Consider the following 25,223-nt stretch of genomic DNA (forward strand, 5'->3'; position numbering starts at 1 on the left):
GGAGTCAGATCAAATTAAAAAGTACACCATTAGAACCGCCTTGTCCGAAACCCCTGTATAAGAAACTTTCTGTCCCTTGGCTTGAACAGCAAGGGAAATATATTGGCATGAAAATCAAGAAAATTGACTTTAACCACGTTATTCTCCCCAAACGGGATATTTTTTTCTTTTTTTTCTTTTTCTTTTTCTTTTCCACAGATAGCTTGGCACTGGAACATCGTAGAGGGTTGTTCAATAGCTCATTTTAAAGGAAATTAATTGGGTTAAAAACCTTTTGTAACTAAAATAAATTATTTCTAAAAGAGAATAAATTTTTCCACCAAAAACTGCATTTTTGATGTCTTTTCACACTGCAGTCTTTCAAACATAATCGTATACCAGCGGTAAGATTTGAACCCACTCCTCCGAAGAGACTGGTGGCTAACACCAGTGTCTTGGACCACTCGGCCAGGCTGCCTCTCATAAATAAATATATATGTGAATTTGGGTTGCAGCAGTAGCTAGCAACCTAGTAAGAGACGATCAGTCCCATGCTAAGAAATATAACAAAACTCCTAAAAATAGAGTAAGATCAAACCAAAAGTACATCATTAGAACTACCTTGTCTGAAACCCTACTAGATAAATAATGAATGTCGTAGCTTTATATTAGAGCTATGAAGTGAATAGAAAAACACGAAATTATATTGTTGTTTCTGATGACGTCATGAAATAATATCATTGCGCCTTGACGTCAACAATAAAATCATTACGCTGTGACGTCATAATTACTATATAGGAAGCGTCAGAACTGTAAATTTTCACATTCATAATTACATAATGGTTTCAGTCAAGCAAGCTGCACGCAAATTGAAAAAACAGTACTACACAAACAACAGAGATAGTATCTTGAAAAGAGAAAAGCAAAGGTATTCAACCGACCAGGCGCATCGAGAAGTAAAAATTGAGAGAGCAAAACAAAGGTATTCAACCGACCAGGCGTATCGAGAAGTAATAATTGAGAGAGCAAAACAAAGGTATTCAACCGACTAGGTGCATCGAGAAGTAAAAATTGAGAGAGCAAAACAAAGGTATTCAACCGACCAGGCGTATCGAGAAGTAATAATTGAGAGAGCAAAACAAAACAGCAAGATGTGTTATCATTATAATAAAGAACGACCTCTTGCCTATACTAAATTATATAGGCCACTTAACTATAGTATAGGTTAGTAAATTTACATTAAAAGACGATCACTGAAATAAAAAACCATTCCATACATTGGACTTAGTTAGCTACTTGATTGTTTGAGTTTCGTCTCTTACTATTTAAAAGAAGAAAAAGCCGTAGGTTTTTTCCTGTCTGTATTTATAGTTAAAAAACGAACTCAAGTCCAAAGAAACTGAACCCTGATCATATTATCTTCATTATTTTAGCTAGAATGTAAATAAACAAGTTTCTTTTTTAAATTTTAAATTGAAAAGATAGTGCTTTTAATTCAACATATTAAAAGTTCTCCCTGACGGGGAATCGACCCCCTACTCCCAGGTAACAAGTGGACATGCTTACCATTAGACTATCGAAGACTTATAAAATCAAAGTTACATATAAGATATGATCATAATTTTTTAATCCGGGTTGCAGCGGTAGCTAGCAACCTAGTAAGAGACGATCACGTCCAATGTTAAGATATATAAAAACCCATAGCTCCTAAAAAAGGAGCCAGATCAAAACAAAAAGTACACCATTAGAACCGCCTTGTCCGAAACCCCTGTATAGGAAACTTTCTGTCATTTGGCTTGAACAGCAAGGGAAATATATTTTCTTGAAAATCAAGAAAATTGACTTTAACCACGTTATTCTCCACAAACGGCATATTTTTTTTTTTTGTTTTACAGTAAAGAACGATCTCTCGCCCATAGTAACTGATATATGACTGTACAATCGGAGACAGCGGTATTTATGACCTATATCCGGGTTGCAGCGGTAGCTAGCAATCCGGGTTGCAGCGGTAGCTAGCAACCTAGTAAGAGACGATCACGTCCAATGTTAAGAAATATAAAAACCCATAGTTCCTAACAAAGGAGTCAGATCAAAACAAAAAGTACACCATTAGAACCGCCTTGTCCGAAACCCCTGTATAGGAAACTTTCTGTCCCTTGGCTTGAACAGCAAGGGAAATATATTGGCTTGAAAATCAAGAAAATTGACTTTAACCACGTTATTCTCCCCAAACGGGATATTTTTTTCTTTTTTCTTTTTTTTTTCTTTTCCACAGATAGCTTGGCACTGGAAAATCGTAGAGGGTTGTTCAATAGCTCATTTTAAAGTAAATTAATTGGGTTAAAAACCTTTTGTAACTAAAATAAATTATTTCTAAAAGAGAATAAATTTTTCCACCAAAAACTGCATTTTCGATGTCTTTTCACACTCCAGTCTTTCAAACATAATCGTATACCAGCGGTAAGATTTGATTATAATAAAGAACGACCTTTTGCCTATACTAAATTTTATAGGCCACTTAACTATAGTATAATAAAGATCGAACTCTTCTCTATACTAACTTGCATAGGCAGCTTCACTATAGTTAAGATTACAGTATTTATATACATCATTATAAATTATAAAAGGTTCGAATGTTCGAAGATCCGGCTTGCAGCGGTAGCTAGCAACCTAGTAAGAGACGATCACGTCCAATGTTAAGAAATATAAAAACCCATAGTTCCTAACAAAGGAGTCAGATCAAAACAAAAAGTACACCATTAGAACCGCCTTGTCCGAAACCCCTGTATAGGAAACTTTCTGTCCCTTGGCTTGAACAGCAAGGGAAATATATTGGCTTGAAAATCAAGAAAATTGACTGTAACCACGTTATTCTCCCCAAACGGGATATTTTTTTCTTTTTTCTTTTTTTTTCTTTTCCACGAATAGCTTGGCACTGGAACATCGTAGAGAGTTGTTCAATAGCTCATTTTAAAGTAAATTAATTGGGTTAAAAACCTTTTGTAACTAAAATAAATTATTTCTAAAAGAGAATAAATTTTTCCACCAAAAACTGCATTTTCGATGTCTTTTCACACTGCAGTCTTTCAAACATAATCGTATACCAGCGGTAAGATTTGAACCTAGGCCTCCGAAGAGACTGGTGGCTAACACCAGTGCTTTGGACCACTCGGCCAGGCTGCCTCTCATAAATAAATATATATGTGAATTTGGGTTGCAGCAGTAGCTAGCAACCTAGTAAGAGATGATCAGTCCAATGCTAATAAATATAACAAAACTCCTAAAAATAGAGTCAGATCAAAACAAATACAATAAAGAACGACACCTTGCCCATGTTAACTAAAACATAAATAGGGATTATGTAATTTCCAATAGTATCATGGCTGTAGAGATGGCTGAAACCTAGTTACAATAAAAAACGATCATTGGAATAACAAAAATTGCATACCTTTGGAATTAGCTAGCTACTTGATTATTTGAGACTCGTCTCTTACTATTTAAAAGAAGAAAAAGCCGTAGGCTTTTTCCTGTGTGTAATCAGTTTATTATCATAGGCAGCGCGCTAGCACTGCCTGATTAAAGAACGATTTGGGCACAATGTGTTTTTTTTCCGGGTTGCAGCGATAGCTAGCAACCTAGTAAGAGACGATCACGTCCAATGTTAAGAAATATAAAAACCCATAGTTCCTAACAAAGGAGTCAGATCAAAACAAAAAGTACACCATTAGATCCGCCTTGTCCGAAACCCCTGTATAGGAAACTTTCTGTCCCTTGGCTTGAACAGCAAGGGAAACATATTGGCTTGAAAATCAAGAAAATTGACTTTAACCACGTTTTTCTCCCCAAACGGGATATTTTTTTCTCTTTTCTTTTTTTTTTCTTTTCCACAGATAGCTTGGCACTGGAACATCGTAGAGCGTTGTTCAATAGCTCATTTTAAAGGAAATTAATTGGGTTAAAAATCTTTAGTAATTAAAATAAATTATTTCTAAATTACAGTAAAGAACGATCTCTCTCCCATTAGATTATGAGAGATCCCATAATTTAAAGGACGTGCGAGGCGTTCCTCAACAGCTTCATTGGGGTCTAAAAAGTACATTTGGTCATATGAAGGTGGCTCAATTTCACTTTCAGTAGTTTGTGACGGATGTACCGCTAAATTTATTTTGTGATAAATTTGTCCAGCTACTTTTAAGCTAAATATATTCCGACTATTTATGGTTCGATCATCGCTTAAGTTGAATGAAGCTAGAGCAAAACACGAATTCAAGTTTCGAATACGTTTATGAAACTCTTCAGAGAGCAAGTGACGTCCTAAAAAAAGGCAAACCAATTCATTTGGAAATTTATGACGTTAAGGATTGTATGTCAGGTGTTGTACTCAGACAATATTTTTCATTAGTATAAAATATGCCTCAGAGGACTGCCCAAAAAATTCCAAGTTAATTGCCTCGTAAGGTCCCTTCAGGTGAATACACGTAAAATTTTGAATAACAAACTAAATTACGATTTTAGAGATGGCTAGGTGGGCCACTTTTTTTTCTCAGTAGTTCTTGAAAATTCTAAAGCTTTCAGAAAACTCGGAAAATCCGAATCAAACTCAGAATCCTGACCAAAATAATAATAACTACGACAGCTGCATTAAAATAATACCTGAAGTCCGGAACGAAGTCTTTAGTTTCCAATATCGAATAAATGCCATCTTTGAAAACTTGATTTGCTCCAAATACTTAACATGACTCCCAAAAGAAAACCTAATTTTATCAAAGGGATGACTGTTTGCCCTTCTCAAGAACTCATAAAAACTAACTAGGATTAAAATTGCATGATTTTATAGACACAAGTTGTAGCAGGGGGGAGGAGGGGGAAGTGGAGCATTAACCTGCCAGGTCATATCCAACTATCTATGCTATTGAGTGTTTTAAAATCGTGGATGATATATTACCATTTATTCATTTTTTGACTATCTGTATCAACTAGGGTCAAAGCCGATTTTTCTGTTTATCTTATTTAACGGTAATAATAATAACAATAAATACATTTAAACTCGAGTCAATACAGTCAAAGAAAAACCTCCTTTCATGATTAACAGGATAAGAAAGTCATAGGCATAGCAATAGCGCTGCCTGAGTAAAAATCGATGGTGGCACAATGTATTCTTTATTTATTATCTTTTTTGGTCTTAGATCAGGGCACTTCGTAGCGAAGGAGCTGTCCCTAGAAACTTCTAAAAGGGCTCATTCGATTAGAAATTGAAACGATTAGTGCCTTTTTAATAGTCGAATGTGATTGGAGAGCAACTAACCCGCCTCCCACGCCCACCCCTTCCCCAAGCACATCCAGTCAAAATTTAAAATAGCCATAGGGTTGTAAGTTATACCCCAGAGGTATTTAGGGGTTTAACGGAAGGGATGGTTGAATAAACCTTAGAGGATGCTCATTTGGTTGAAAATTGGAAGTTCTAGTACCCTTTTAAGAGTCAAACATGATGGAGGGCATTTAGCCTCCCCCCCCCCGACAACCCCTCTTTTCACCAAGCGCATCATATAGAAATTGTCAGATAGTAATTTGGTATAGAAATGACCACAGAACATGTAATAATGCCTCTAGGATTGACAAAACACCCCAGCGCCCTGGGGATACGGGTGTGAGTTATATACTATGAGGCCCTATAAAGTTTTTATGAAATGGGCAGTCGTACAAATTTCAGAAGGGGCTCATTTGATTTGAAATTATAGTGCCTTTTTTTAATAGTCAAAGTGATTTGAGAGCAACCAGCCTCCCCCCCCACTCAACGCTTATCATTTCCCTTAACAGCCCCAATCAAAACTTAGAGAAAAATATTTTGTTCATTGTAGTTGAAGGGTTCGTAAATTATGTCTGAGAGGAAACCCCCCCCCCCCCCCCTACAGCTCTCAGGGCATGGGTTGCAAGTTATGTTCTGGAGGCATATAAGGTTTTTCTAGAAAGGGTGATCGTATATACTTTGGAGGGAACTCATTGGATTGGTAATCAGAACATAATTTGCACTTTACTGATTTTTTATTTAATATTTTCAATTTTATAACTTTAATAAATCAAATATTATTAACATTTTAATTAATAAATATCAGCATATATATATATATATATATATATATATATATATATATATATATATATATATATATATATATATATATATATATATATATATATACATATATATATATATATATGCACATTCATTTGTATTTTTTCGGTAAAGTGCAAATCATGTTCTGACCTTGGGAAGGCATAGGTACTTTTGGCCCTACTCATGTTAATTTCTGCTCGTTTTGAGTTTGACTCGGTTATTTATTGTAATTTCTGTTCGTTTTCATTTATTTATCTAGGCTGACTTGTGGTAGTTTTACGCTTGGTAGATTATTACACTAAAGAACGAACTGTAGTCCATAGTACTTAAAGTAATAAAAGGAATCATTATATATCCGGGTTGCAGCGTTAGCTAGCAACCTAGTAAGAGACGATCACGTCCAATGCTAAGAAATGTAAAAACCCATAGTTCCTAAAAAGGAGTCAGATCAAATTCAAAAGTGCACCATTAGAACCGCCTTGTCCGAAAACCCTGTATAGGAAACTTTCAGTCCCTTGGCTTGAACAGCAAGGGAAATGTATTGGCTTGAAAATCCAGAAAAGTGAAGGCCATTACAACGTTCTGCCTGAACGGCATATTTTTTTTTTTTTTCTTTTCCACAGATAGCTTGGCACTGGGACATCGTAGAGAGTTGTTCAATGGCTCATTTTAAAGGAAATTAATTGGGTTAAAAACCTATAGTAACTAAAATAAATTATTTCTAAAAGAGAATACATTTTTCCACCAAAAACGGCATTTTTGATGTCTTTTCACACTGCAGTCTTTCAAACATAATCGTATACCAGCGGTAAGATTTGAACCCACGCCTCCGAAGAGACTGGTGGCTAACACCAGTGCTTTGGACCATTCGGCCAGGCTGCCTCTCATAAACAATATATATGTGAATCTGGATTGCAGCAGTAGCTAGCAACCTAGCAAGAGACGATCAGTCCAATGCTAAGAAATATAAAAACCCAAAACTCCTAAAAATAGAGTAAGATCAAAACAAAAGTATATCATTAGAACTACCTTGTCTGAAACCTTACTAGATAAATAATGAATGTCGTCATAGTTTTATATTAGAACTATGACGTGAATATAAAAACACGATATTAAGTTGTGGTTTCTGAAGACGTCATGAAATAATATTATTGCGCCATGATCCGGGTTGCAGCTGTAGCTAGCCACCTAGTAAGAGACGATCACGTCCAATGTTAAGAAATATAAAAACCTATAGTTCCTAACCAAGGAGTTAGATCAAAACAAAAAGTACACCATTAGAACCGCCTTGTCTGAAACCCCTGTATAGGAAACATTTTGTCATTTGGCATGAACAGCAGGGGAAATATACTGGCTTGAAAATCAAGAAAATTGACTTTAACCACGTTATTTTCCACAAACGGCATATTTTTTTTTCTTTTTTTCTTCTTTTCCACAGATAGCTTGGCACTGGAACATCGTAGAGAGTTGTTCATTACATAAAGGATCGACTTGGTTCATTATAATCTGGGTTGCAGCGGTAGCTAGCAACCTAGTAAGAGACGATCACGTCCAATGTTAAGAAATATAAAAACCCATAACTCCTAAAAAAAAGTTAGATCAAAACAAAAAGTACACCATTAGAACCGCCTTGTCCGAAACCCCTGTATATCCGGGTTGCAGCGGTAGCTAGCAACCTAGTAAGAGACGATCACGCCCCATAACAAAAACAAAAGTGACCCCTAACTCCTGAAAAAAGATTCAGATCAAAACAAGAAGTGCACGATTAGAACCGCCTTGTCCCAAACTTCTATACAACAAACTTACCTTCCTTTGGCTTGAATAACAAAGAAAATATATTGGCTTGAAAATCATACAATAAGGAACGAACTGAACCCATAGTAACTTAAGTATTAAATCAAACAGTTCGTGGTCATAATAAAGAACTGTGTAATGACTCATTTTAAAGTAAACTGCTGTATACAGAAACCTTTTGTAATTAACCAAATTAATTATCATTATAAAACAAATTGTTAAGATATTGTAAAGAAATAACTCTAGGCGATAGTAATTAATTTAATTTTGAAAAGAAAGAATTATGGCAGAAACCTAAATGGTAGCATTGGTAAGCTGCATTTCATAAGAACAGTCCAAGGGGATTTGAACTCGAATCGCAGGATTCAAAGTCTTAAGTGCTAACCACTGCAACAAGAAACGTTCATATAAGAAAGAATTTTAACAGTATATGCTAACTTAAAGACCGAACTCTAACCATCAGTATTGTCAATCATTTCGTGTTATCCGGGTTGCAGCGGTAGCTAGCAACCTAGTAAGAGACGATCACGTCCAATGTTAAGAAATATAAAAACCCCTAACTCCTAAAAAAAAGTCAGATCAAAACAAATAGTAAACCATTAGAACCGCCTTGTCTGAAAACCCTATAAAGGAAACTTACCACCCTTTGGCTTGAATAACAAAGAAAATATATTGGCTTGAAAATCAAGAAAATTGACTTTAACCACGTTATTCTCCACAAACGGGATATTTTTTTTCTTTCTTCTTCTTCTTTTCCACAGATAGCTTGGCACTGGAACATCGTAGAGAGTTGTTCAACGGCTCATTTTAAAGTAAATCTCTAGATCTAGTTCTATTTGTACTTAATTTTTGTTTAAATTAATTATTTTTTACGAAAAACTTAATTTTTTATATACAAAATTGATCAATGACGTCATAGTCGTTGGATGTAATTCTTACTTAAAGGCTCAATCATCGAATTTAAGCTGAAACTAAGTAAAGGACAATTATGCCTCCATATATTCACAGTGATGTATAAGATTTCCCATTACATCTCTAAACTGTTCCACAGTTGCCGGTCCATACCTTGGATGCTTTTGACTAAACATGCAAGATTTCTTTTGGATATTACTATGAAGTTTTGCGAAAGCATCTCTAGCTGACTTTTCAACAAAATCCATTCTTTCAGAGATAATTTTAATCTTCAATTTTGAATATTTTTCGTAATCTCGGTAAAACATTCGTAAAATTTTTCTCAATTTACAAAGATCAGCCTCTTCGTTCTTTGCAGCTTGTGTAAACTGCTAAAATATCCATGGTATCCGAGCAATAGTTTAAATATTTAAATTCAAGCTAGAAAAATATTACATTAAAAGACGATTATTGGAGTAAAGAAAATTGTATACATTGGAATTAGTTAGCTACTTGATTGTTTAAGGTTCGTCTCTTACTATTTCAAAGAAGAAAAAGCCGTAGGCTTTTTCCTGTTTGTTATCAGTTTTTTATATTTTATAGGCCACTGAACTATAGTATAGGCTAGTAAAGTTATATTTAAGGTCAATTTATTCAAATTTTTAATTAAAAGACGATCATTGGAATAAAAACCCATTACATACATTTTATTTAGTTAGCTACTTGATTGTTTGAGGCTAGTCTCATACTATTTCAAAGAAGAAAAAGCCTTAGGCTTTTTCCTGTTTGTAATCAATTAGAAAGAGTTCTACCTTTAAAATGAGTGACGTAGTGCTTTGAGTTGATTGAAAACTTATAAGTAAGAAAGAAAATAATTTCCTGGAAATCCCTGTTGTTAAATAAATTTACCTAAAGGATCGACATAGTTAATCCTAAAATTTATATTAAAGAACGACATTTTATACATGATGACGCAACACAATTCATCCGGGTTGCAGCGGTAGGTAGCAACCTAGTAAGAGACGATCACGTTCAATGGTAAGAAATATAAAAACCTATAACTCCTAATCCGGGTTGCAGCGGTAGCTAGCAACCTAGCAAGAGACGATCACGTCCAATGTTAAGAAATATAAAAACCCCTAACTCCTAAAAAAAGAGTCAGGTTAAAACAAAAAGTACACCACTAGAACTGCCTTGTCCGAAACCCCTGTATAAGAAACTTTCTGTCCCTTGGCTTGAACAGCAAGGGAAATATATTGGCTTGAAAATCAAGAAAAGTGGCGGCTACTAAAACACTCTGCCTAAGCGGCATATTTTTTTTTCTTCTTTTCCACAGATAGCTTGGCACTGGAACATCGTAGGAAATTGTTCAATGGCTCATTTTAAAGGAAATTAATTGGGTTAAAAATCTTTTGTAAATAAAAGAAATTATTTCCAAGAGAGAATAAATTTTTCAATTAAAAACTGCATTTTTGATGTCTTTTCATGCTGCAGTCTTTTCAAAGATATTTGATTTTTGTACATAAATCATAATCGTATACCAGCGGTAAGATTTGAACCGACGCCTCCGAAGAGACTGGTGGCTAACACCAGCACCTTGGACCACTCGGCCAATCTACCTCTCATAACTATATATGTGAATTTGGGTTGCAGAAGTAGCTAGCAACCTAGTAAGAGACGATCAGTCCAATGCTAAGAAATATAAAAACCCAAAACTCCTAAAAATAGAGCCAGATCAAAATAAAAGTACATCATTAGAACTACTTTGTCTGAAACCCTACTAGATAAATAATGAATGTCGTCATAGTTTTATATTAGAGCTATGACGTGAATAGAAAAACCCGACATTATGTTGTGGTTTCTGAAGACGTCATGAAATGACGTCATGAACTAAAATCATTACGCCGTGACGTCATAATTTTACAATAAAGAACGACACCTCGCCCATGTTAACTGAAACATAAATAGGGATTATGTAATTTCCATCAGTATCATGGCTGCAGAGTTGTCAGAAACCTAGTAAAGAACAAACCATTACAGTAAAGAACATTTCATGTTAAAGATTGATAATTGATGCCATAATCATAGTTTTTAGCCAGGTCGTCTTTTACTATTTCAAAGAAGAACAAGCCGTAGGCTTTTTCCTGTTTGTAATCATATAGTAAAGAATGATAAGATACCTATGGTTTAATAAACTGTATAATAAATATTATAATAAAGAACGACCTTTTGCCTATACTAAATTTTATACGCCACTTAATTATAGTATAGTTTAGTTATTCCACAGATAGCTTGGCAATGGAAAATCGTAGAGAGTTGTTTAATTACATAAAGGATCGATGTGGTTCATTATAAATTATAAAAAAAATCTGGGTTGCAGCGGTAGCTATCAACCTAGTAAGAGACGATCACGTCCAATGTTAAGAAATATAAAAACCCCTAACTCCTAAAAAAAGAGTCAGATCAAAACAAAAAGTACACCATTAGAACCGCCTTGTCTGAAACCCCTATAAAGGATACTTACCACCTTTTGGCTCTAATAACAAAGAAAATATATTGGCTTGAAAATCAAGCAAATTAACTTTAACCACGATATTCTCCGCAAACGGTATATTTTTTTCTCTCTGGTTTTTTTCTCCTCGGCTAGCTGGACACTGGAAAATCATAGAGAGCTGTATAACAGCTAATTTGAAAGGAAATTTCTACATCTAATCACTTTTGTAATTAAAAATAAAATACTTTTTAAGTAGAATCAATTTTGTAACAAAAATTGCATTTTTGATGTGTTTTCATACTGCAGTCTTTTCAAAGATATTTGAACTTTGAAGCAATCAAACAGTTCATGGTAATGAACTGTATAGTAATAATAGCTACTTGTCTCAATAGTAACCGAAACTCTAAAGAACGAAATTTTGGTACCAATAGATATATCAAAGCAAACAGTTCCTGATAACGAAATGTATGTTGTATAGTAAGAGAGACTCGTCTCAATAGTAAAACTTGCTACATCTAGTTCCTTCTGTAATTAAAGATAAAATTTTTTTTTTAATAGTTCCGGTTTGCAGCGGTAGCTAGGAACCTAATTAAAAGAGATCTTGTCAATTGAAACTAGAATAATTCCTGAAAATTAAAAAAAAATAATTTTATTTAGCTGCAAAGTGCAAAAATATTCACGGTGTCTGACCAATAATTTCCATTTTTTAATTCAAACCAGAAAAAAACCTGAAAATTTAAAAATTAGTTTGGTTTTCCTTTTGCTTCAATTCACTCGCTACACCATTTTATACGCCATTAATTTTATATCATCTTAGTTCAAAATTTTTTGGCTTAACCCGTAAATTACGTATCTTTATATTGTTGTCCTATATTTTCAATGAGAAATATTCAAATTTTTTTTATTTTAGTTTTGAGTTCAGAATCTCTAAAGTTATTATGTAAACTGCAAAAATATTTATTATGTCAAACGAATAATACTAATTTTTTAATTCAAACTAGAGCAATACCTGACAATTTTTGAATTAGTATTGTTTTTTGTCTCCTGTAACCAAAATTTTTTTTTTTGGCTTAATCGCTAAAGTTATTATGTAAACTGCAAAAATATTTATGATGTCTAACCAGTAATAGTAATTTCTTAATTTAAACTACAAAAATGCATGAAAATTTTTAAATTAGTTTTGCTTTTTGTCTCCTGGAACCAAAATTTTTTTCATCTCAGTTCAAAGTTATTATTGTATCCTGGAACCAAACTTTTTTTGGTTTGTAACCCGTAAAGTACGTATCTCCATATTATTGTCTTATAATTCCAATTATTTTGGTTTTCAGTCCAGAATCGCTAAACTTATTATGTAAAATGCAAAAATATTTATGGTGTCTAACCAATAATACTAATTTGTTAATTCAAACAAGAGAAATACCTGAAAATTTTAAAATTAATTTTGTTTTTTGCTAGGTTTTAGCTACTCGACACGGGGTATTGTGGACTTAATAATTTTAAACATTGAAAAAATATGGTCTCACACGAGTGGAAAAAAAGAAAGAATAATAATATGTCAGAACGTGAGGAGAATTACAATCCAGACGTAGTTACAGACGTAGAAGTTCAAATAGAATCTAAATATAGGCTTGTTCGGAAAATTGGCAGTGGTTCATTTGGTGATATTTATTTGGCAATCAATATAATCACAGGAGAGGAAGTGGCCGTGAAATTAGAATCTTTGAAAGCAAGACATCCTCAACTCCTATATGAGTCTAAACTATACAAAATATTACAAGGCGGACTTGGATTCCCACATTGCAGGTATTATGGCCAAAAAGGAGACTATAATGTATTGGTGATGGATTTATTAGGTCCATCATTGGAGGACCTCTTCAACTTTTGTTCTAGAAGATTCACAATTAAAACAGTTCTTATGCTGGCGGACCAAATGCTAGGAAGAATAGAATATGTTCATTCAAAATCATTCATCCACAGAGACATTAAACCAGACAACTATCTCATGGGAATCGGACATCTTTGTAACAAGCTCTTCCTTATTGATTTTGGCTTGGCAAAAAAGTTTCGAGATTCGCGCACTCGGTTACACATACCATACAGGGAAGATAAGAACTTCACTGGCACTGCGCGGTATGCTTCAATCAACGCCCACCTGGGAATTGAACAAAGTCGTCGTGATGATTTGGAATCACTGGGGTATGTTCTGATGTACTTCAATAGAGGCAGCCTACCCTGGCAAGGCTTGAAGGCTGCAACTAAGAAACAGAAGTATGAAAAAATCAGTGAAAGAAAAATGTTCACTCCAGTTGAAGTACTCTGCAAGGGCTTTCCCGCCGAATTTGCCATGTATCTGAACTACTGTAGAGGCCTCCGTTTTGAAGAAGCTCCTGATTATATGTATCTTCGTCAACTCTTCAGGATTCTATTCAGAAAACTCAACCATCAATATGATTATACTTTTGATTGGGCAATGATTAAACAAAAAGCAGCTGCTGCCAGCGCCACCGCCATGGGAAAGGCGGGGCCAAGTGGCGCCACTGCCGGGGGTACCACTGGAGAGCATGATCGCGAACGTAATAAGTGAGAATTTAGTGTCTTTAAAGGAGTGTGGGTGTCTTTGACCCCTCTCTAAGATATTGTGTTTAATTATATACTGTGTTTTTTTTCGAATAGAAGTGATTATATTTTTTTCTCTTTTTTTTTGGTGTGAGGCATACTGAATCCAATTGTGGAGATCGGACAGAGACAGAAAATAAGATTTTTGTATCTTTTTTCCTCTTTTTGTATTCTACGTTAGTAAATAACCGCCTCAATTTGTAAAAAAAAAAAAAGTGTTAATTATATAAGAATATTATTTCTTGTTTTGTAATAAGATGCCTTCTAAGCGAGTTATACATAATTTAAAAAAAACAGTACTATACAAAAAACAGAAATAGCATCTTGGAAAAAAAAGCAAAGGTATTGAACTGACAAGGCGTATCGAGATGCGAAAATTGATAGTGACAAACAGCGTTATTATAATGATGAAATTTATAGACATGCGAAAATTGATAGTGACAAACAGCGTTATTATAATGATGAAGTTTATAGACATGCGAAAATTGATAGTGACAAACAGCGTTATTATAATCCGGGTTGCAGCGGTAGCTAGCAACCTAGTAAGAGACGATCACCTCCAATGTTAAGAAATATAAAACCCCCCAAATCCTAAAAACAGAGTCAGATCAAAACAAAAAGTACACCATTAGAACCGCCTTGTCCGAAACCCCTATAAAGGAAACTTACCACTCTTTGGCTTGAATAACAAAGAAAATATATTGGCTTGAAAATCAAGAAAATTGACTTTAACCACGTTATTCTGCACAAACGGGATATTTTTTTCTTTCTTTTGTTTCCAGAGATAGCTTGGCACTGGAACATCGTAGAGAGTTGTTCAATAGCTCATTTTAAAGGAAATCTCTAGATCTAGCGCCTTTTGCACTTAATTTTTTTTATTAATTATTTTTCACGAAAAACTTAATTTTGTATATACATATTGATCAATGACGTCTTAGTCGTTGGATGTAGTACATAAAGGCTCGATCATCGAATTTAAGCTGAAACTAAGTAAAGGACAATTATGCCTCCATATATTCACAGTGATGTATAAGATTTCCCATTACATCTGCAAACTGTTCCACAGTTGCCGGTCCATCCCTTGGAAGCTTTTCACTAAACATGCAACATTTCTTTTGGATATTACTATGAAGTTTTGCGAAAGCATCTCTAGTTGACTTTTCAACAAAATCAATTCTTTCAGAGATAATTTTAATCTTTAATTTTGAATATTTTTCGTAATCCCGTTAAAACATTCGTAAAAGTGTTCTCAGTTTACAAAGATCAGCCTGTGCGTTCTTTGCAGCTTGTGTAAACTGCAAAAATATCCATGGTATCCGAGCAATAGTTTGAATATTTCAATACAAGCTGGAAAAATATCTTAAAATGTTAAAATTAGTTTTATTTTTGGTTAGGTTCTAACTACCCGATGTGGGATTGACTATGTATTTTCAGACCAAAAAATTACATTTTTTAATATATATTTTATTTTTCAGTTTAGAATCGCTAAAGTTATTATGTAAACGGCAAAAATATTTATGATATCTGAGCAATAATTTTAATCTTTTCATTCAAACTAATCCGGGTTGCAGCGGTAGCTAGCAACCTAGTAAGAGACGATCACGTCCAATGTTAAGAAATATAAAAACCCATAGTTCTTAAAAAAAGAGTCAGATCAAAACAAAAAGTACACCATTAGAACCGCCTTGTCCGAAACCCCTGCATAGTAAAATTTCTGTCCCTTGGCTTGAACAGCAAGGGAAATATATTGGCTTGAAAATCAAGAAAAGTGGCAGCTACTACAACATTCTGCCTAAACTGGTTATTTTTTTATTTTTTTCTTTTTTTTTTTCTTTTGTATCCAGAGATAGCTTGGCACTGGAACATCGTAGAGGATTGTTCAATAGCTCATTTTAAAGGAAATTAATTGGGTTAAAAATCTATAGTAACTAAAATATAATAAAGAACGATCTCTTGCCTATGCTAAATTTATACGCCACTTAATTAAAGTATAGGTTTGTAAATTTATAGATAGCTTGGCACTGCAACATCGTAGAGAGTTGTTTAATGGCTCATTTTAAAGGAAATTAATGGGGTTAAAAATATTAAAAATAGAATAATTTATAATAAAGAACGAAGTCTTGTCTATACTAACTTGCAGGGACAACTTAACTAGAGTTAAGATTACAATATTTAAGTTATGGCAAAGCAAAATGTATGAGACGAAACTGCAAAACTTTTTAAACTGCAAAAATATTTAGGATGTCTTAGTAACCATTTCACTCTATGAAAAGTAGCTAGATACTTTCCTACAAATGCTTAAATAAGGTTTATTTAATCTTAATATTTAAACAATTCGATACAATATTATTATTATTAAATGCCAAAATTATTTGTAATTACTACTTTTATTGTTTCAGTTGATTTTCCAGTGAAAAAGGCTTCAAATGAGAGAAAAGAAGACACCATTTCTCATTCTGGCAATCAATTCTAAAAATGAGGAAAACGGTGAGGGCTAAAAAAAATAAGTAAATCAACACATTCTGACTAATGAGGACAGACTGAAAATCCGGGTTGCAGCGGTAGCTAGCAACCTAGTAAGAAACGATCACGACCAATGTTAAGAAATATAAAAACCCAAAGTTCCTAACAAAGGAGTCAGATCAAAACAAAAATTACACCATTAGAACCGCCTTGTCCGAAACCCCTGTATAGTAAACTTTCTGTCTCTTGGCTTGAACAGCAAGGGAAATATATTGGCTTGAAAATACAAAAAGTGGCAGCTACTACAACATTCTGCCTAAACGGGATATTTTTTTCTTGTTTTCCAGAGATAGCTTGGCACTGGAACATCGTAAAGAGTTGTTCAATAGCTCATTTAAAAGGAAATTAATTGGCTTACAAATCTAAAGTAATTACATTAAAAGACGATCATTAGAATAATAAAAAACCATCGCATACATTGGACTTAGTTACCTACTTGATTGTTTGAGGTTCGTCTCTTACTACTTCAAAGGAGAAAAAGCCAAAGGCTTTTTCCTGTTTGTAATCATATAGCATAGAATGAGCCCCAGTTTCAACTGACATTATCATCCGAGTTGCAACGGTAGTTAGCAACCTAGTAAGAGACGATAACGTCCAATGTTAAGACATATAATTATAGCAAAGAACAAACATTAGCCCATGGTATCCGAAACATTAAATACACAGAATATTTCAATAAATGTATTACAAAAATAGATATAAGTTGAACAGGAATCGTATTTCAATTGAGTTTTATAATCCGGGTTGCAGCGGTAGCTAGCAACCTAGTAAGAGACGATCACGTCCAATGTTAAGAAATATAAAAACTCATAGTTCCTAAAAATATAATAAAGATCGAACTCTTCCCTATACTAACTTGCATAGGCAACTTCACTATAGTTAAGATTACAGTATTTATATTATACATCATTATAAATTATAAAAGGTTCAAATGTTCGAAGATTATAGAGTTAAAAATTTTCCCACACCGGGAATTGAACCCGGTCCTACCAAGTGAAAGTTAACTATCCTAGCCACTAGACCAAATGGGACCATGAAGTATGATTTAAGAACCATATGCATATTATTATTTCACCACACCAATTATAATAAGGCCAAAACAAAATCGTCGAATTTTATAATAAAGATCGAACTCTTCCCTATACTAACTTGCATAGGCAACTTCACTATAGTTAAGATTACAGTATTTATATTATACATCATTATAAATTATAAAAGGTTCAAATGTTCGAAGATAATAGAGTTAAAAAATTTTTTCCGGGTTGCAGCGGTAGCTAGCAACCTAGTAAGAGACGATCACCTCCAATGTTAAGAAATATAAAACCCCCCAACTCCTAAAAAAAGAGTCAGATCAAAACAAAAAGTACACCATTAGAACCGCCTTGTCCGAATCCTCTATAAAGGAAACTTACCGCCCTTTGGCTTGAATAACAAAGAAAATATATTGGCTTGAAAATCAAGAAAATTGACTTTTACCACGTTATTCTCCACAAACGGGATATTTTTTTCTTTCCGCTTTTTCTTTCTGCTCAGCTAGCTGGGCACTGGAAAATCATAGAGAGCTGTATAATAGCTCATTTTAAAGGAAATTGCAACATCTAGTCACTTTTGTATTTAAAAATAAAATACTTTTTAAAGTAGAATCAATTTTGTCAAAAAAATTGCATTTTTGATGTATTTTCATACTGCAGTCTTTTCAAAGATATTTGAATTTTGAAGCAATAAAACAGTCCATGTAATGAACTCTATAGTAATAATAGCTAATTGTCTAAATAGTAACAGAAACTCCTGGAACCAAAATTTTCTTTTTTTTCTTAATATATAAAATTATTATTTAAAATTCAAAAATATTTATGATGACTAATAAGTAATAGTAATTTTTTAATTTAAACAACAAAAATACATGAAAATTCTAAAATTAGTTTTGCTTTTTGTCTCCTGGAAGAAATTTTTTTTTCATCTCAGTTCAAATTTATTATTGTATCCTGTAACCCGTAAAGTACATATCTCCATATTATTGTCTCATAATTGCAATTATTTTAGTTTTCAGTCCAGAATCACTAAACTTATTATTTAAACTGCAAAAATATTTATGGTGTCTAACCAATAATACTAATTTTGTAATTCAAACAAGATAAATACCTGAAAATTTTAAAATTAGTTTTGTTTTATGCTAGGTTTTAGATACTCGACACGGGATTTTGTGTGCTTAATAATTTTAAATCTTGAAAAAATATGGTCTCACGCGAGTGGAAAAAAAGAAAGAATAACCAAAAACAATATCAAAATAGAACAATCCAAATTTCTACTAATAGAAAACTTTACTACACAAAAAATAAAGCTAACATCCTGAAATATAAGAAAAGTTTATTTAAAAGAGATAAAAATGCCACCAAACGCAATAAAGCTCGAGCACGCGTAAGGATTGCTACTAAGATGTCTTGTGATCCAGGATTTAAGAAAATGAAATATGACAGAGCAAAACAGAGGTATCTTACGGATCAGGGGTATCGAGAAGGGAAAATTGAGACAGCGAAACAAAAGAGCAAGGAACGGTATGATAACGATATAGATTACCGAAACAAACATAAGAAAAAAGTTGCTACCAGAATAATGGGTAGATACTGGGGTGACAAAAGCTATAATGAAAAAATTAAATTCTCTGCGAGGTTGTACCGAAGAACGCATAAGGACAAAGGGAAAAATTACATTCAGAAATACAAGAAGATGGCAAAAATGCAGGCTGATCTTTGTAAATTGAGAAACATTTTACGCATGTTTTATCGGGATCACGAAAAGTATTCGAAATTACATTACAATAAAGAACGACACTTAGCCCATGTTAACTGAAACATAAATAGGGATTATGCAATTTCCATCAGTATCATGGCTGCAGAGGTGTCCGAAACCAAGTAAAGAACAAATCATTATAGTAAAGAACATTTCATGTTAAAGATTAATCATTGATGCCATAATCATAGTTTGTAGCCAGGTCGTATCTTACTATTCCAAAGAAGAAAAAGCCGTAGGCTTTTTCCTGTTTGTAATCATATAGTAAAGAATGATCCAGGTTGCAGCGGTAGCTAGCAACCTAGTAAGAGACGATCACGTCCAATGTTAAGAAATGTAAAAACCCATAGTTCCTAAAAAAGGAGTCACATCAAATTCAAAAGTACACCATTAGAACCGCCTTGTCCAAAACCCCTTGAAAGAAAACTTACCGCCCTTTGGCTTGAACAGCAAGGGAAATATATTGGCTTGAAATTTATAATAAAGAACGAACTCTTGCCCTTAGTTACCTATGTCTTGTCAAATTAGCTACTTAATTTCACCTGATTTTGTTTTAAAAATAATTCCCACACCGGGATTCAAAACCAAGCTTATTGGTTGAAAGTCAACTATCCTAAGCCACTAGACCATATGAGATACGTGTAAGAAAGTTACATTAAAAGACGATCACTGAAATAACAAACCATTCCTTACATTGGACTTAGTTAGCTACTTGATTGTTTGAGTTTCGTCTCTTACTATTTAAAAGAACAAAAAGCCGTAGGCTTTTTCCTGTTTGTATTTATAGTTAAAAAACGAACTCAAGTCCAAAGAAACTGAACACTGTGGTTCATTCATATTATCTTCATTATTTTAGCTAGAATGTAAATAAACAAGTTGCTTTTTTAAATTTTAAATTGAAAAGATAGTGCTTTTAATTCAACATATTAAAAGTTCTCCCCGACGGGGAATCGAACCCCTTCTCCCAGGTAACAAGTGGGCATACTTACCATTAGACTATCGAAGACTTCTAAAATAAAATTTACATATAAGATATGATAATAATTTTTTAATCTGGGTTACATAAAGGCTTGATCATCGAATTTTTACATTAAAGAACGAACTTTAGTCCATAGTTTATATTAAAGGACCATCATTAGAAAAGCACACCATTGCATATATTGGACTGAGTTAGTTTTTCAGTTTTATAATAAAGAACGACCTCTTACCTATACTAAATTTTATACGCCACTTAATTATAGTATAGGTTAGTAATTCAACAGATAGCATGGCACTGGAACATTGTAGAGATTACAGTAAAGAACGATCTCTCTCCCATACTAACTGATATATGGTGGTTCCAGGTGTAGTTACATAAAGGACGAATATAGCTCATCATAAATGGTGTTTGTCAATTATCCGGGTTGTTTACAGTAAAGAACGGTCTCTCATCTATAGTAACTGTTCTATGGTAGTTCCAGGGGTAGTTACTTGAGGTTCGTCTCTTACTATTTCAAAGAAGAAAAAGCCGTAGGCTTTTTCTTGTTTTTATAATAAAGACCGATCTGTAGTCCATAGTAACTGAACTCTTATAAGATATAGTAAAGTCAAATCTGGGTTGCAGCGGTATCCAAGTTGCAGCGGTAGCTAGCAACCTAGTAAGAGACGATCACGTCCAATGTTAAGAAATATAAAAACCAATAGTTCCTAAATTATCCTAATCTTAAGGAGATGGCGGACAAGTCTTCTAGATGTACGTGGCTTCAGAGGGGCAGATGCCCAGTCGGACCACATCCTTATGGTATCAAAATTGAACGTTAAGCTGAAAGTGCCCAAAAACGCAAAGTCAAACTCTACGAAGCTTTATATTGTGGATAAGTTACATGTCTGAGAAACCTGAAGAAAATTTTGTATGGAGCTGAAGAACTAATTCGCTCTGCTTGAAATAGAAAACGGCACAGACAGTCCTGAAACAGCATGGCAAGAAATGAAGACAACATACGATCAAGTTGCTAGGGATGTGCTCAGGATAAAGAAGAAACCGAAGGAAAGATGGATATCACAAGAAACTTGGAAACTAATCGATGAGCGCAATGACTTGAGACAGCAAATTTTCTCTGCTGGCGGCGACAGACCTTCGGTCTTCGCAAATGTCCAATATAGAATGAAGGACAAAGAAATCAAGAAGTCGGCAAAAGCTGACAAGCGGAGATGTGCAGAAGAGAAGACTAGACTAGCAGAGGAAGCAGCTAAAAAAAGAAACTCCAAAGCAGTTTACAGGCTCACAAATGAAATGCTAGGAAAGCTAACCAGCAGATTCAACCAAGTCAAAGATGAGAGCAGAAATGTTCTCACCGAAACTGAGAAAATTGCCGAGAGATGGGTTTCCCACTTCGAAAAGGTTTTGAATAGACCGAGACCAACTGACCAAGAAAGCATCCCTTCTATGCTCTTTCTTACCCTTAAGATTGACGAAAATCCTCCAACATCTGCGGAAATACTTGTTGCAGTGAAAAAACTTAAGAATTGAAGATCACCTGGTGAAGACTGCAAGACTGCATAACTTCGGAAATGATCAATTCCTCTCAGTGTGGATAACGCTGATTACAACAGTCGGGCAGTTCGAAATGGTCCCTGGCGACTGGACCAGAGGGATAGTTGTTAGGATATTTAAGAAAGGTGATGCTCTCAACTGCGATAACTGGCGAGGTATAAACCTAATATCAGTACCAAGTAAGGTTGTAGCGCTTGCAATACTCGGACGCCTGAAAAAAGCACTCGATCCGTATCTGAGAGAAGAGCAACATGGCTTTCGGACAGGTATATCTTGTTCAGATCTCATATTCACGCTCAGGACTCTGATAGAAGAAGCAAATGAATGGTCCAACAAAATATACATGCTCTTCGTTGATTTTGAAAAGGCCTTCGATTCCGTAGACCATGACACACTCTGTTAAATTCTAGAGTGTTATGGTGTCCCCAAGAAAATAATAAGTTTGATCATGGCCTTTTATGAAAATACGGAATGTTGCATAAAGACAGAGAACGGAACAACTAGATACTTCAAAATTATGTCAGGAGTGCGCCATGGATGTTATAATAAAGAACGAACTCTTGCCTATACTAATAAATAAAGGATCGAAATATTTCATTATAAAAATTATAATAAAAAAAATTATTTTTTAGCTCATTATAAAAATAGTTCATCATCGAATAAAGCTGAAACTAAGTAAAGGGCAATTATGCCTCCAAATATTCACAGTGATGTCTAATATTTTCCATTAGATCTGTAAACTGTTTCACAATTGCCAGATAATACCTTTGAAGGTTTCATATCCGGGTTGCAGCGGTAGCTAGCAACCTAGTAAGAGACGATCATGTCCAATGTTAAGAAATATAAAAACCCCTAGCTCCTAAAAAAGGAGTCAGATCAAAACAAAAAGTACACCATTAGAACCGCCTTGTCCGAAAATCCTGTATGGGAAACTTTCTGTCATTTGGCTTAAACAGCAAGGGAAATATATTGGCTTGAAAATCAAGAAAATTGACTTTAACCACGTTATTCTCCACAAACGGCATATTTGTTTTCTTTCTCTTTTTTTCTTTCTTTTCCACAGATAGCTTGGCACTGGAACATCGTAGAGAGTTGTTCAATAGCTCATTTTAAAGGAAATTAATCGGTTACTATAATAAAGATCAAACTCTTCCCTATACTAACTTGCATACGCAACTTCACAATAGTTAAGATTACAGTATTTATATTTTTACAGTAAAAGACGATCACTGAAATAACAAACCATTCCATACATTGGACTTAGTTAGCTACTTGATTTTTTGAGTTTTGTCTCTTACTATTTAAAAGAAGAAAAAGCCGTAGGCTTTTTCCTGTTTGTATTTATAGTTAAAAAACGAACTCAAGTCCAAAGAAACTGAACACTGTGGTTCATTCATATTATCTTCATTATTTTAGCTAGAATGTAAATAAACAAGTTTCTTTTTTAAATTTTAAATTGAAAAGATATTGCTTTTAATTCAACATATTATAAGTTCTCCCCGACGGAGAATCGAACCCCCTTCTCTCAGGTAACAAGTGGGCATACTTTTTACAGTAAAGAACGATCGCTCATGCATAGTAACTGATATATTGTGGTTCCAGGGGCAGTTACTTGTGGTTCGTCTCTTACTGTTTCAAAGAAGAAAAAGCCGTAGGCTTTTTCCTGTTTGTAATGATATAACATAAAACGAATTCCAAGTTGTAACTGACGTCATCCTGGTTGTTATAGCAAAGAACGAACTCTTGCCCTTAGTTACCTACTATGTCATGTCAAATTAGCTTATTAATTTCATCTAATTTTGTTTAAAAATAATTCCCACACCGGGATTCGAACCCAAGATAATTAATTGAAAGCCAACTACCCTAAGCCACTAAACCATATGAGATATATATAGAAAGCTAATTAATTGTTTTATGATCTCTTATAGCATAAATTTCATCGGATATAGCTGAAACCTAGTAAAGAACAAACCACGGCACATAGTAACTATTTACGGGTTGCAGCGGTAGCTAGCAACCTAGTAAGAGACGATCACGTCCAATGTTAAGAAATATAAAAACCCCTAACTCCTAAAAAAAGAGTCAGATCAAAACAAAAATTACACCATTAGAACCACCTTGTCCAAAACCCCTATAAAGGAAACTTACCGCTCTTTGGATTGAATAACAAAGAAAATATATTGTCTTGAAAATCAAGAAAATTGACTTTAACCACGTTATTCTCCACAAACAGGATATTTTTTTCTTTCCGCTTTTTTTTCTCCTCACCTAGCTGGGCACTGGAAAATCATAGAGAGCTGTATAACAGCTCATTTTAAAGGAAATTGCAACATCTAGTCACTTTTGTAATTAAAACTAAAAAACTTTTTAAAGTATTTTATTTTTAATTACAATAGTAATTAGTTTTGCAGAAAATTGTACCTTCTTTACTGAGTTACCTGTAGTTTTTATAAGATCATATTACTTTCATAACAACATTTTTTACTATCCGGGTTGCAGCAGTAGCTAGTAACCTAGTAAGAGACGATCACGTCCAATGTTAAGAAATAAAAAAAACCATAGTTCCGAAAAAAGGAGTTAGATCAAAACAAAAAGTACACCTTTAGAACTGAATGTCCGAAACCCCTGTATAGGAAACTTTCTGTCCCTTGCCTTGAACAGCAAGGGAAATATATTGGCTTTAAAATCAATAAAATTGACTTTAACCACGTTATTCTCCCCAAACCGGATATTTTTTTCTTTCTTTCTCTTTGTTTCCAGAGATAGCTTGGCTCTGGAACATCGTAGAGGGTTGTTCAATGGCTCATCCTAAAGGAAATTAATTGGGTTAAGAACCTTTTGTAACTAAAATAAATTATTTCTAAAAGAGAATCAATTATTCCACTAAAAACTGTATTTTTGATTTACATTAAAAGACGATCACTGAAATAACAAACCATTCCATGCATTGGACTTAGTTAGCTACTTGATTGTTTGAGTTTTGTCTCTTATTACAATAAAGAACGAACTCTTGCCTATACAAACTTGTATAGTGGGACATAAGGATTGATCATAAATGGTGTTAGTCAAGAGGATCTTATCCGGGTTGCAGGGGTAGCTATCAACCTATTAAGAGACGATCACGTCCAATGTTAAGAAATATAAAAACCCCTAACTCCTAAGAAATGAGTCAGATCAAAACAAAAACTACACCATTAGAACCACCTTGTCCAAAACCCCTATTAAGGAAACTTATCACTCTTTGGCTTGAATAACAAAGAAAATATATTGGCTTGAAAATCAAGAAAATTGACTTTAACCAAGTTATTCTCCACAAACGGGATATTTCTTTCTTTCCGCTTGATTTTCCTCCTCAACTAGCTGGGCACTGGAAAATCATAGAGAGCTGTATAATAGCTCATTTTAAAGGAAATTGTAACATCTACTTACTTTTGTAATTAAAATAAAATACTTTTTAAAGTAGAATCAATTTTGTCAAAAAAATTTCA

General features: G+C 34.0%; 1 pseudogene; it reads left to right on the top strand.

Moving 5' to 3' along the window:
* The first annotated feature begins 12,825 nt into the window (after positions 1–12,825).
* LOC148954634 (casein kinase I pseudogene) lies at positions 12,826–13,857 on the top strand (annotated as a pseudogene).
* The last annotated feature ends 11,366 nt before the right edge of the window (positions 13,858–25,223 follow it).

The sequence above is a fragment of the Artemia sp. Qi Xiang Cuo genome, chromosome 3, assembly GCF_049724085.1.
Source record: "Artemia sp. Qi Xiang Cuo chromosome 3, ASM4972408v1, whole genome shotgun sequence".
Lineage (NCBI taxonomy): Eukaryota > Metazoa > Arthropoda > Branchiopoda > Anostraca > Artemiidae > Artemia > Artemia sp. Qi Xiang Cuo.